Source organism: Rhinoderma darwinii, chromosome 7 (assembly GCF_050947455.1).
Source record: "Rhinoderma darwinii isolate aRhiDar2 chromosome 7, aRhiDar2.hap1, whole genome shotgun sequence".
Taxonomy (NCBI): Eukaryota; Metazoa; Chordata; class Amphibia; order Anura; family Rhinodermatidae; genus Rhinoderma; species Rhinoderma darwinii.
Window position 1 is genome coordinate 85,950,888 of NC_134693.1, and position 14,196 is coordinate 85,965,083.

The 14,196-nt window shown below is 44.3% G+C and overlaps 1 protein-coding gene across 2 annotated transcripts in view; it reads right to left on the reverse strand.

The window, feature by feature from the left end:
• Positions 1-14,196, reverse strand: part of KCNJ4 (potassium inwardly rectifying channel subfamily J member 4) — a 565,683-nt gene that overhangs the window by 523,137 nt on the left and 28,350 nt on the right. The gene's annotated exons all lie outside the window — the stretch shown is intronic.

Genomic DNA, 14,196 nt, shown 5'->3' on the forward strand with positions numbered 1-14,196 from the left:
ATGGAGCAGGAGCTCCCTATAGTGACTGGAATTCGAGGATACATGCTGGAGCTCCCTCTAGTGGATGGAATGCAAAATACAATCTGGAACTCCCTCTAATGGCTAATACATGGCATTACCTAAATTCTGGTAAACTCTGACGTCACATGATGCCTTACTATAGGACAGCCCATATAAGCCTCACTCTGATCACCATCAGGTGCCAGAATATCCCCTAGCTCCAGCATTGTACTGTACCTGATCTGACATCCTCTATTACGACACTGCTTGTATATCTGACCTATGCATCTGTGCCTGGGATCCTAACTGCGCTATTGTATCCTGATCTTGAACTGCATCTGTGGTAACATCTGCATGCTTCAAGGCCGCTTCTTTTAAGGGACGCGCTCTGCAGATTCCGCACAGCGAAGTCCAAACAGCCTTGCGGCGGTCCCTGGCGAAAACCGGGGGGGCTCTGTTAGTATGGACGCCTCAGTGCTTCTAAGCGCTACTAGAAGCTGGCGTAAAGGAATCCCATCCTCCCTGCCAGGTTTGTGACACGCTTCCTGCTGCCTCCACTAGGGGTAGCTTATGGCTTGCTGTTTGTACATTGAACTCAATAATAAAAGTATGCAGTAAACTTCTGAACTACCCCTAGTGGTGGCTACAGGTAGACAGAATTTTATCATTTAGAGGATTTTTCCCATCTCAGACATTAATGGCACAGGATATTCATTCTCGATATAGGTGTGGGTCCCAGAGCTGGGACCCACATCTATCAGACATTTATGACATCCTCTGGATAAGCTATAAATGTCTGAGATAGGGATAACCCTGTAACTTTATTTATGCAAGGGATTTGAAGTGAAGCGCTGAACGCTATAAAAATATATTAAGAAATTAAAAAGAACTAAATTTGTATCTACAAATGACATGATGTTAAAAGGTGGATATTCACTTTAGGCCTCATGCGTATTGCTGTGCAAATTTGTTTAGAGCCTCAATAGGGCACCCAAAGAGATGTCTCTACTGTACGTCTGCATGTCTCTTATTTCTTATTGATCTGTATGGGAGCCTCCCATCCTACTTTCAATGGCAAATGTTTCGGAAAAGAGAGATCGGGCATGTTGGATTTCAACATGCCAAATTCTTTGTTCCAAGGGAGTTTAGCAGCTGATGGAGGGATCTGAAAACAGCTTATTCCTCTCTCCCCATTGAATAAACATGCATGCTCGGCCAAGAGTACATGTTTATGATGGAGTCAGGAGAAATAGCTGTGGAGTGAGCGAGTGTTTGGCCGACAGTTATTTAATGAGTATGGTCAGCTTAAAGGAAAGGCGTCATTAATTATTATTTTTTTATAAATTTGTGTTTTTATTTAATAAAATATTATATTGACTTTATTTATTTTTTGACACACAATGGTTTTTTTTATCAACACTTTCTTACTTCACTGGGGGCTGCCATGTTTTATTTCATCTGTGTATGTTAACGACACATACACAGATGGAATACGGCAACTACAGTGCATAGGACATAATGAATGGCTCTCGTCCATTATGACCTCTGCTTCTGCTATCTCACTCTGTACAGCACAAGCGCAGTTTAGAGCGAGCCAGCATAGAAGCTTGTTTGTAGGGGGAAAGCCGGCGCCATTTTGAAGACCGGACGCACTGCAGGTAAGGTGTGTGTGTCTGTCTCTCTCTCGTGCCCCCCCCTCACGGTCCCCGCTCGCGGCCCTCTTGCACACCTTCTGTAACTCTGTGTGTGTGTGTGTGTGTGTGTGGCAGAGCTGTATTTATTTGTGGCAAAGCTGTGTGTGTGTATTAGAGCAGTGTGTATGTAGCAGAGCTGTGTGTGTAGCAGAGCTGTGTGTGTGCAGCAACGCGGTGTGTGTGTAGCAGAGCAGTGTGTGTGTAGCAGAGCAGTGTGTGTAGCAGAGCGGTGTGTGTGTGTAGCAGAGAGCTGTGTGTGTAGCAGAGCTGTGTGTGTAGAAAATCTGTGTGTGTCTGTGTGTGTAGCAGAGCGCTTTGTGTGTGTAGCAGAGCTGCGTGTGTGCAGCAGAGCACAATGTGGCCGAGAGCAGCAGAGCGCAATGTAGCCGAAAGTAGCAGAGCGCTGTGGCCGCGAGTAGCAGAGCGCCCAGAGCTGTGTGTAGTGTGCGCACACACACACACACACACACAAATCCCCCCCAAACATGCAACTGCACCACACACAACCCCCACTACTGTGGGGGGGGGGTTGTGTGATGGTGGCCGTTTGTGGGGGTTGTACGCAGGGTGCTTGTAAGGACCTCTAGTATTTATTTTTTATATTAGTAACTTTATTTTTTTTGTTTTGCAGGTTCCGCTGGACATATTGGACTACATTGTAGATTCGGTGGACTACTCAAATGATCTACTCGTTTTTGGTTTTGTTTTTAATAAAATGGTTAATGAGGATTGTGTGGAGGAGTTTAAATTTCAATAAAAATATTTTCTTATGTCTCTGTTTTTTTAATACATTATTTGCACCTTAGTAATGGCCGCTGTCTGTTTAACGACGTCCATTACTAAGGCGGGGCTTGGTGTTAGCCAGTAAAAAGCTAGCACTAACTCCCATTATTACCCTGGTACCCACCGCCACCAGGGGTATCGGGAAGAGCTGGGTACGATCCAGTACTCAACCATATGTTGTAATAGCCGGGCACTGGGGCGGCCGTAGGCTGGTATTATTAGGCTGAGAAAGGACCAGAAACCGTGGGCCTTCCCACCCTGGTAATTCTAGTCTGCTGCTATGTTGTATCTCGCTGGTTATGAAAATGGGGGGGACCCAGCGTCGTTATATTTTTAAAAGAATATAAAAAAATGACGTGGGGTCCCCCCCATTTTTTATAATCAGGCAGATACAACACAGCAGCAGCAAGCTAGCATTACCAGGGTGGAAAGGGCCACTGTTTTTGGCCCTTCCCAGCCTAATAATAAAAGTAATGTACTGGATCGTACCTGGCTCTTCCCAATACCCCTGGAGGCGATGGGTACAGGGGTAATAATGGGAGTTAGTATTAGCCTTTTTACGGGCTAACATTAAGCCCCGCCTTAGAAATGGACGTCATTAAACAGACAACTGCCAAAAAACTGAGACATAAGAAAATATTTTTATTGAAGTAAAAACTCCCCCACACAATCCTCATTAACCATTTTATTTAAACAAAAAACGTAGATAATCGCAGTAGTCCACAAAATCTACAACGTAGTCCAATGGGTCCAGCGAAACCTGCAAAAAAAATCAGTTAGGCTTCAAGCACACTTCAGTGAAATTCTTCAGTGTGCTATCCATTTTTTTAATGAATAGCAAGCTGACCCATTCGTTTCTATGGGGCCATGCACACTTCCTTTTTATTTTCGTGTTTTTTTTTAAAGTTTTTCTGTGTGTAGTTAGGATTCCCACAGACTCTGGGAACATTTGGCGCATTTTATGCACCAAAGAATTGATCCAACACTTCTCTTTTACACAACACGTTTTAAAAACGCTTGCTTTCCCATTGATGTAAATGGAAGCTTACTCAAGCGTTTGACGCTTTTTTCGGGTGTTTTTTTATGCATTTTGTGCGCGCTTTTTGCCGCATAATTAGAACTCCCATTGACTATGTGAACATTTGGCATGTTTTATATGCAAAGGTATTGACTCGACACCTCTTTATGTACACAACACATTTTTTAAAAATGCGTGTGTAATAAAGCGCGTTGTATGTACTAACAGCGCGCTTTACCAATTATGTAAATTAAAAGCGTAATCAAGCATCTTTTTATGTGGTTTTTGGCACGTAAAATGCTAAAAATTGCGTTAAATACACGCCATGTGAACCTGTCAACTGAAAAGTCATTCACCACAGGGACTTCCCTCTTGACTTTCATCATTCTTAGCCTTTTAGTGTGTCCTAGAGCTTCTACCAGCTGCATTGTTAAAAACTCTCCCAAAATGGGAGCCGGACAATGCTTAGCAATGTGAAGACACCTTTTCCTGGCTTGTAGCCAAAAATAGGGAGGGGGATGAGTCTCCAACTCACATTTACGGCAGCTGTGAGTCAGGTTGCTTTCCCTTATTCACCTTGCTGTAATTCTGGGAAATGCTCCCTCTGTTGGCCAACATAGGAAAACATGTCAAATTATTATTTAATATGTAATACTTTCCACCTTGTGGAAGAAAATAAAAGTACAGCAAAAAAAAACGTAAAAAATATAATAAAAATAAGTAACTTACTTAAAAAAATATAAAAAATTATTTGGCGTCACATTTCCTATATAATAATGTATGACTGAGGGTTAGTGATTGCTCAAACTCAACTTTCACTTTGTCCAAACATGAAGCTTATAACCAGGACCTCTATTGTTAAAACTAGGCAGCTAGCACTGGATACAAATAATTTTATTATGCAACTTTATCGGAACAGATAATTAATAAAACATTAGGAAACTTCAATAATTTGATGCTGAGTTTACTTTTTTTAATCTGCAGCTTTATGGCCTGAACTGGCAGCCAGAATATTGAAAGTTTTTGGAATTTTCTGTGGAATATGCAGAAAACATAGAACTTAAAGTCATGCTCCTGGATTCGTATTTTTACAAACCCTTAAGAATTCTATTCATGTACTCGTGAAGAAATGTGGTTACTCCTTGTTCCTCACTTCACTTCTAGCAGTTTTGTTGCTTGACTTCTGTTTAATTGTTAATTCCCATAACAATAATTTATATTGAAATAAAAACAATATAAGAATTGTAATTATTTGTTTTGACGAGAAGCACTTAGAAACAAATGTTCTGTGAGAAGTTTGTTTAATGCCATAGAATAAAAAATTTCTCAGACGTGTGGGGGCAGCAGCTATGATGCACTTGCTGAACAAGTTCACATCCAAAATTATCTTCAAAATCTGCCATTGTTGTGAAAGATATCATCAGCAAGAGGGAAGGAATAAATTGTACCTAACTGCAAATGTCGAAACCTATATTCCCATGAATCATTTAAACACAATAGGGAAATTTACTAAGCAAAGTGAGCCAGGCATTTTGGCACAAATTGCACCATGGTGTGTACCACATTAATGTGCTTTAGCCATTTTTATTTTTTTTTGCACCTTCAACAATATTTAAAAGTGTCTAGAAAAAGAGACATTCCTAAAAGTAGTCAAAATTTACATTTCTTTTTTTAAAAGAAAATATTGGTGTAAAGTATGCTAACCATGAGATGCTGTTTGGAAGGGAAAAGTGTCAAACATGTCTAGCAAGTTGCACCAAATTTATCACTCTGCGTTTAGCATTCTGATAAATTTGGTGCAGTTTCCGCCTGTCTACTCTAGTTTTGTACTATATGTAACGGATCACGGACGCGGACCGCCGCCTCCCCTTATCTGCTCAAAGGCGCAACTGCAGATCCCTCTCATCCAGACGACGTCTCCCTCCCCAGAGACGCCAGCTCATGCGGCTGCAGGGACCACTAGGGTGCGCGCATATGTAAATAATTAACTAATTATCCCCAGATCACGCTGGACTATAAAAAGATAAAAAGGGCCCTGCCCTTTAACTCCTTGCCTAAGCGTTGTTTGTATTCCTAAGTTAGTCTTGCAAATGGTCCCTTAGTCGTATGCTGTTCCCAGTGTTCCTGTGCCATGCTACCTGTATCCTGTATCCCGTGCTGCATTTGTTCCTGTGTCCTCTCTAGTTTCAGAGTCGTGTTCTGCCATCTGCTACGCCTGCTGTCATACACCATGTCTGGTGTCATCTACCCCGCCTGGTACCTCCTGCCACATTTTGCATCACCTGCCGTCAAAGTACCATCTGTGTCTAATCCTCTGCTTTTGTCTGGACTATTACAGGTACACTTGTGCTTAGACTTTGTATAGACTTAGAACACTGTTGTCTGGACAGCAGCAATAGCGGTGCGGCCTAGTGGGTCCACATGCCCACAGCTAGTGATACTATCTAATTACAATAGAATTAAAAATAAACACAATGGGGGCAATTTATTAAGACTGCCATTTCATACGCCAGTCTTAATCTCAAGAAAGTTGGAGTGTGAGTTTTCAAGGAAAACACAAAATTGTCTGGGTGACCCCAAACTTTTGAACGGTAGTGTATGTACGTGTATATATATATATATATGTATATATATATGGTTAATTTTTATTTATATATATATATATATATATATATATATACAGGGCCGCCATGAGAAATTTCTGGGCCCCATACAGCCAAGGAGTCTGGGGCCCCCTCACTATTGGGGCGGGCACAAAATAAAGGGGAGGGAGGTAAGGCAGCGGTAATGAGCAAACTAGTAGGTTCTCTTTGGAGGGGCAGGGCAGAGACAGCTTGTGGGTATCAGGGGGCAAGGTGGAGAGACTAAGTGCCAGGGCTCAGTGGGGGAAGGAGGAGGGGATTTCTGGGAGAACAGGAAGTGGCATGGATGGCGACACCGGGCATGAGGACGCCCATCGAAACGAGACCCCCCATGGCTGGCGACGTACTATAGCAGAGCAGGGAGGTATCCCCCTGCTCTGCAATCTACTAGCGCCACTGTAGCTCCCTGAAGGAGCGAAATCCCTGTGTGGCCGTGGGTTCCGCTCCTGGTGCGCTCCTCTTGATGTCTCTGTCCATACATGGACAGTGAAATCAGGGGCAACTCCTGAAGGGGAATCCCCGTCCACAGCGTTGCCGACTCTGTGACCGGGGATTCCACTCCAGGAGAAGCCCTTGACGTTACTGTCCATAAATGCACTGGTCGCACGTACCTAAGGCCGGCCATGTATGTAACAATGCATTTTAATGTTTTCACCTATGTACACCGGGATTTAATTAGGCACTTAAACTATTTGTGCATATTGTACAGTAGCCTGTATCACTTTTGTATACTTTTGATTCGCTTATTTTGTGTATCTCTTAACATTCACGATATGACATATTTTATTATATGTACCGTGTCATTTTGAAGTATTTTGTAATAATTGTATTATGAGCACTTCTGACTCGATGAGTCCTTATATACTGCTGTTGTAAGTATGTTCACATGCTTGAGAGAGGTCCGACTGGACTAAAACGTCTCACTGGTGGGTGAATAAATCCCTATGTATTTTGGAAATGCTGCCTTGTCTCTACTTTGTCTGTGGATATCCACAGAATATGTCATAAATGTCAGATAGATACATTTATGCATTTAGCTTTTTGATTACATGGTTGGGACTTAAAGAAACAGCGTAACTCCCATAGAACTGAATAGTAGTTACGGAAACATCGTAGCTCGCATGCTATGCTGCTTCCGTAACTGCCATTCACTACTATGGGAGTTACGGAAACAGCGTAGCTTAGCGAGTTACGCTGTTTCCGTAACTCTCGACTATGTTACGACCGTGTAATCAGGAAGTGACCGAGAGTCAGCGTGAGCACAAAAGGCTACAACGGGGTTTAGGGGGACCGGTGCTAGAAATTGGTGCTGGTTCCAGTGGTGGGACCCACATCTGACATTCATGACACATCCTGTGGATATGTCCTAAATGTTGCTCAATAGCGACCGTGGCATTTAAACAGATATGAGTGGGGCAGCCCCGCTGATGGTTGTCATGGCAACCCGGGGGCCTAATCAATGCCCCAAGGTCTGCCTTCTTCTGCCTCTGCGCTAAGCCTGCCTCCGGCAGGGCTTGGCGGAATCCTTTAAGGGTATGTGCACACACACTAATTACGTCCGTAATTGACGGACGTATTTCGGCCGCAAGTACCGGACCGAACACAGTGCAGGGAGCCGGGCTCCTAGCATCATAGTTATATACGATGCTAGGAGTCCCTGCCTCTCTGCAGGACAACTGTCCCGTACTGTAATCATGTTTTCAGTACGGGACAGTAGTTCCACGGAGAGGCAGGGACTCCTAGCATCGTACATAAGTATGATGCTAGGAGCCCGGCTCCCTGCACTGTGTTCGGTCCGGGACTTGCGGCCGAAATACGTCCGTCAATTACGGACGTAATTAGTGTGTGTGCACATACCCTAAAGATTACAATATACTGCAATGCATTTCTATTGCAGTTTATTGTACCAGCAACCTAATGATCGCTGGTTCAAGTCCCCTAGGGGAACTAATAAAATGTGTAAAAAAAAGTTAGATATATTTTCAGGAGTGTAAAAAAATATTAATTAAAAACCTTTTCCGATTTCTTTTTTTGTATAATTTTTTTTCTTCCCCCAAGCACAATGTAAAAAATAAAAAAAAATTGTATCACTGCTTCTGTAAATGTCCAAACTATTACAATATACCATTATTTAACTCGCACGGTGAACGGCGTACATTTTTTTTAAATTAAAACACCAGAATCGTTGTTGTTTTTTGGTCACCTTAGCACTAAAAAAAAAAAATTAAAAGTTATCAGAAAACCTTGTGTAATGGTAGCAATAAAAACTACAGTTCATTCAACAAAAAATAAGACCTCACACCGCTCAATCGATGAAAAAATATAAAAGTTATGGCTCTCACAATGTGATGAAACAGAACAATTTTTTTTTCTAACAAATAGTTTTTTCTCACGACCAGAGTGACTTTAAGCCTAGACGGGACTTGGTTTTATTTGTCAAGGCTCCTTAGTGGGTCCTAAGGGTCCCACTAAAGTCAGGAAGATCAACTGGCAGTTGCCACTCCCCTCCAAGATTTATGACTGAAAATTTTAATATGTGACCAACGAGCATAAGGTGCAATGGGGGATGATTTATCTAAACTGGTGTAAAAGAAATAGCCCATAGCAACCAATCAAATTCCTGCTCTCGTCTTTCCAAGGACCCTTTGAAAGTAAAAGTAGTAATATGATTGGTTGCTTGGACTGCTCCACTGTACCTTCCCATTTTGGATTATTTAGTAAAGTGCACTACCTGCTACTGCCAGATAAAAACATCTATACTATAAAATCTAATGTCTATATGCACTTTTATAGTATTGGATCGCGAGCCTTTTATAATGGCCGATAACAGAGAACAACAGCAAGTTCGGGACCTGCACAAAAACCTTCCCGGACACCCGATGTACTTATGTGCCAAATTTGGGGTCAAATGGTTCAGGTATGTGGATGCCTAAAGAGGACAGACAAACAGATATTTGCTTTTATAGTATAGATTCCCTTTGCAAAATTGCAACTCTGTCATAATTATCTCTATTGACTCCGCTGTATACTCTATCACACTCTGATGCACAAATTAAATGCTATCCTACTCCCCATTTATGGGGTTCCTATATCCTATCTAACCTTCAACTTTTTCAGAGGTTACAAAGGTAACCCAACTAAGTTCATTCCCGGTTACCTGTACCACACTGCTCCATAAAACACCATAAACCACTGGCTCTGAATCGGATAAAGTCTATAAACATCTGATTTAGAGAGGATTATGACGCCATGAAGCCAGTGGCGGATGCATATATTGGCGGTTCGGGTGGACACCCGGGGCCCAAGGCTCCCAGGGAGCCCATGGCCGCCCAAACCGCACATAAGTTAAAAAAAACTATCCAGGGCTGCTGCCGGCCGCATTCTCGCGGTCATCGGTCCCACCTGCTTATGAAGAGTGGGGGGAGTCAATTGCGGTCAAAGAACAGGGGACTGGCGGCACAGCACATAAGCTGTAGAGAGCAGACTGTCAGAGATTGTGATGGGCAGGTGCAGGAGTCTCTCTCCCTGACAGTCAGCTCCTCTGTGCTGCTGTGCACTGTTCTGTCTGTCTATACCTCCAGCAGCTGCTTGATAAAGGCAAGACTGCAACTAGGAGATAAAGGACCTGTGGTGACATCACAGTCACATGAGTAAGGTCCTGCAAGCTGCCAGAGCACAAGCACCGCAGAGGAAGAGACTCTGGTAAGTGCGTGTATAGTGTATATAATGTTGTATAGTGTATATAATGTAAGTCTATATAGTGTGTGTATAGTAAACATAATGTAAGTCTATATAGTGTGCGTTGTGTGTATATTGTAAGTCTTTATAGTGTATGGTGTGTATAAGTAAGTCTATATAGTATTTGCTGTGTGTATACTGTAAGTCTATATAGTGTATGGTGTGTATAATTTAAGTATATATAGTTTGTGCTGTGTGTATAATGTAAGTCTATATAGTGTGTGCTGTATGTATATTGTTTATAGTGTAAGTCTATATAGTGTGTGTAAAGTGTGCATAATGTAAGTCTATATTGTGTGTGTGTGTGTGTGTGTGTGTGTAGTGTATATAATGTAAGTCTATATAGTGTGTGCTGTGTGTATACTGTAAGTCTTTATAGTGTATGGTGTGTATAATGCAAGTCTATATAGTGTGTGTGTGTGTGTGTGTGTGTGTGTGTGTGTGTGTGTGTGTGTATAGTGTATATTGTGTAAGTCTATATAGTGTGTGTATAATGTCAGTCTATATAGTGTGTGTATAGTGTATATAATGTAAGTCTATATAGTGTGTGCTGTGTGTATACTGTTTATAGTGTAAGTCTATATTGTGTGTGTGTGTAGTGTATATAGTGTAAGTCTATATAGCGTGTTTATAGTGTATATAATATAAGTCTATTGTAATGACGGGGTAGGGAGACAGACAGGTGAGCCGTAATCTACCCGCCACTCAGTCCCTGCCTACTTGCAACGGCCCGTCCTAGGCGATGGCGTACAACTGGGCGACGGTCCCTACTCTCACTATGTGCACAACAGACAGTCAAGGGTACAAAGAAGCTAAGGGAAAAGGGGCAGATGCCCAAGGCAACACCGTGAGCTATAAGAGTAGTGAACGATCCGAGTCAAACCAGGAGTGTACGAGGTACCAAACGGAGAGCAAGAGAGTAGCCAGGGTCAAAATGAAGCAGAGGACAAATAGTACAAGCAGCAGCAGAGCCAGGAAACAAGCAGAATCACAGGCAAAGGAGAAGCAGGAAATGAAGGTATAAATAGACAGAGGGCGGGAGCTAGCTCCGTCTGGCCAGGCTGTGATAGGCTCTCCCACTCCTCAGCCTCCCAGCCTGAGTGGTAGAAGAAGGAGTCACTCTATCAGACTTAGGAGCAGGTGCAGACTGACTAACCACGGGCGTCGACACAGAAGCTGTGTCTGGCAGATCCTTTACAGTACCCCCCCCCCTTTTATGAGGGGCCACTGGACCCTTTCTAGGTGGACCTGGCTTATTGGGGAACCAAAGACGGAACCTTCTGAGCAATACCCCAGCGTGAACATCCGGGGCGGGTACCCAAGTCCTCTCCTCAGGCCCGTATCCTCTCCAATGGACCAGGTACTGGAGGGAGCTTTGGACCATCCTGCTGTCCACAATCTTGGCCACCTCGAATTCTACCCCTTCAGGGGTGAGAACAGGGACAGGAGGTTTCCTCGAGGGAGCCAAGGACGGGGAGCAGCAGTTCTGGAGGGAGGCATGAAACACGTCGTGTATTCGAAAATACGGGGGTAACTCCAGTCGGAAGGAGACAGGGTTAAGGACTTCAATGACCTTGTACGGCCCTATATACCGGGGAGCAAATTTTTTGGACGGGACTTTAAGGCGCAAATTTTTAGAAGGCAGCCACACCAGATCCCCGACCACAAACAAGGGGTTAGCAGAACATCTTCTATCTGCCTAAGTCTTTTATATGCTCTGGGACGCCTCTAGGTTCTTCTGAACCTGGGCCCAGACTGTGCACAGTTCCTGATGAACGACACCTACCTCGGGATTGTTGGAACCACCAGGTGAAACGGAAGAAAACCGTGGATTAAACCCAAAATTACAGAAAAAGGGGGAGACCCCTGACGAGTTACTGACCCGGTTATTAAGGGAAAATTCAGCAAGGGAAATGAAGGAAACCCAATCATATTGACAGTCAGAGATGAAACACCTTAAATATTGTTCTAGAGACTGATTAGTCCTCTCAGTCTGGCCATTAGTTTCAGGATGGAAGGCCGAGGAGAAGGACAGATCAATCTCCAACTTCTTACAGAAGGCCCCCCAAAACAATGAAACAAATTGTACCCCTCTGTCAGAAACAATATTGACAGGAACCCTATGGAGACGCAGGATGTGTTTGACAAACAAGGTAGCTAATGTCTTAGCTTTGGGTAGTTTCTTGAGGGGCACAAAGTGGCACATTTTACTGAAGCGGTCTACTACAACCCACACCACCGACTTGCCTTGAGATGGAGGCAGATCGGTGATAAAATCCATGGAGATATGGGTCCCAGGTCTATGGGGAATGGGCAAAGAACATAGTAAGCCCGCTGGTCGGGACCTGGGAGTCTTGGACCTAGCACAAATTTCACAAGCGGCGACGTAGGTCTTAACGTCTTTAAGAAACCCAGGCCACCAATAGTTTCTGGCAATGAGGTGCTTGGTACCCAGGATGCCTGGATGGCCAGATAGTGCAGAGTCATGATTCTCCCTGAGTACCCTTAGCCGGAATTGCAGGTGTAAAGGATCTGCCTGACACAGCTTCTGTGTCGACGCCCGTGGTTACTAACTCTGCACCTGCTCCTAAGTCTGGTCGAGTGACCCCTTCTTCCACCAATCAGCCTGGGAGGCTGAGGAGTGGGAGAGCCTATCACAGCCTGGCCAGACGGAGCTAGCTTCCGCCCTCTGTCTATTTATACCTTCACTTCCTGCTCCTTCTTTGCCTGTGATTGTTTCAGTCTGTTTCCTGGCTCTGCTGCTGCTACTTACTACTTGTCTTCTGCTTCATATTGACCCTGGCTTGACTTACTATTCTCCTGCTCTGCATTTTGTACCTCGTCCACTCCTAGTTTGACTCGGCTCGTTCACTATCCTTGTTGCTCACGGGGTTGCCGTGGGCAACAGTCCCATTTCCCTTAGCTTCTGGGTACCCTTGTCTGTTTGTCTGTCCTGCACTTAGTGAGCGTAGGGACCGTCACCCAGTTGTACGCCGTCGCTTAGGACGGGCCGTTGCAAGTAGGCAGGGACTGAGTGGCGGGTAGATTAGGGCTCACCTTTCTGTCTCCCTACCCTGCCATTACAGCAGGGGAACAAACAGCTTGTTCTCAGGAAGGTTCCTGGGAGCTGAACCTTGATCAGCCGCAATTTCGGAGACTAGGTCAGAATCAACAGAGGAAATGATTATACCTGGGGCAAAACACAAGCAGGATCTTCCTCCGAAGGAGGGCTGGCCATGAAGGTACGCGACAGTGCATCAGCTTTAATATATTTAGACCCAGCCCTATAGGTGACCAAAAAGTTGAATCTAGTAAAAAATAACGCCCATCGAGCTTGTCTCGGGTTTAGCCTCCGGGCAGATTCTAGGAAAACCAGATTCTTGTGGTCGGTAAGGACCGTTACCTGGTGCCTAGCCCCCTCCAGGAAGTGGCGCCACTCTTCAAATGCCCATTTAATGGCAAAGAGTTCGCGGTTGCCAATGTCAAAGTTGCTCTCGGTGGGTGAGAACTTCCTGGAGAAGTAGGCACAGGGATGGAGATGGGTGAGGGACCTGGTACCCTGGGACAAGACAGCACCCACTCCCACCTCGGAGGCGTCAACCTCCACAATGAACGGCTCCATTTGGTTAGGCTGAATCAGCACTGGGGCCGAGATAAAGCACTTCTTAAGGACCTCAAAAGCCTGGACCGCCTCAGGAGGCCAGTGGAGGAGATCAGAACCTTTGCGATTGAGATCCGTAAGAGGCTTAGCGATGACCGAGAAGTTAGCAATAAATCTCCTGTAATAATTAGCAAACCCCAGGAAGCACTGTAACGCTTTCAGGGAGGCAGGTTGGACCCATTCAGCCACAGACTGAACCTTGGCAGGGTCCAGCGGGAATTCATGAGGAGTGAGGATTTGACCCAAAAATTTTATCTGTTGCACCCCAAACACACATTTTTTGGTTTTAGCAAACAGTTTGTTTTCCCAAAGGGACTGGAGCACTACAAGAAATACCCCCAGGTAGTCTCTTAAAATCTCATTTATGAAATTCTGGAAGACCGCGGGAGCATTACACAACCCAAAGGGCATGACGAGGTATTCGAAATGACCTTCGGGCGTGTTAAACGCAGTCTTCCACTCATCCCCGTCTTTGATGCGGATAAGGTTATAAGCCCCCCGTAGAACAAACTTAGAGAACCATTGGGCCCCCTGAACCTGATTGAAGAGATCAGAAATCAACGGAAGGGGGTACTGGTTCCTTACAGTACTATTTAAGTTTCGGTAATCGATGCACGGCCTAAGACCACCATCCTTCTTCCCTACGAAAAAGAAGCCAGC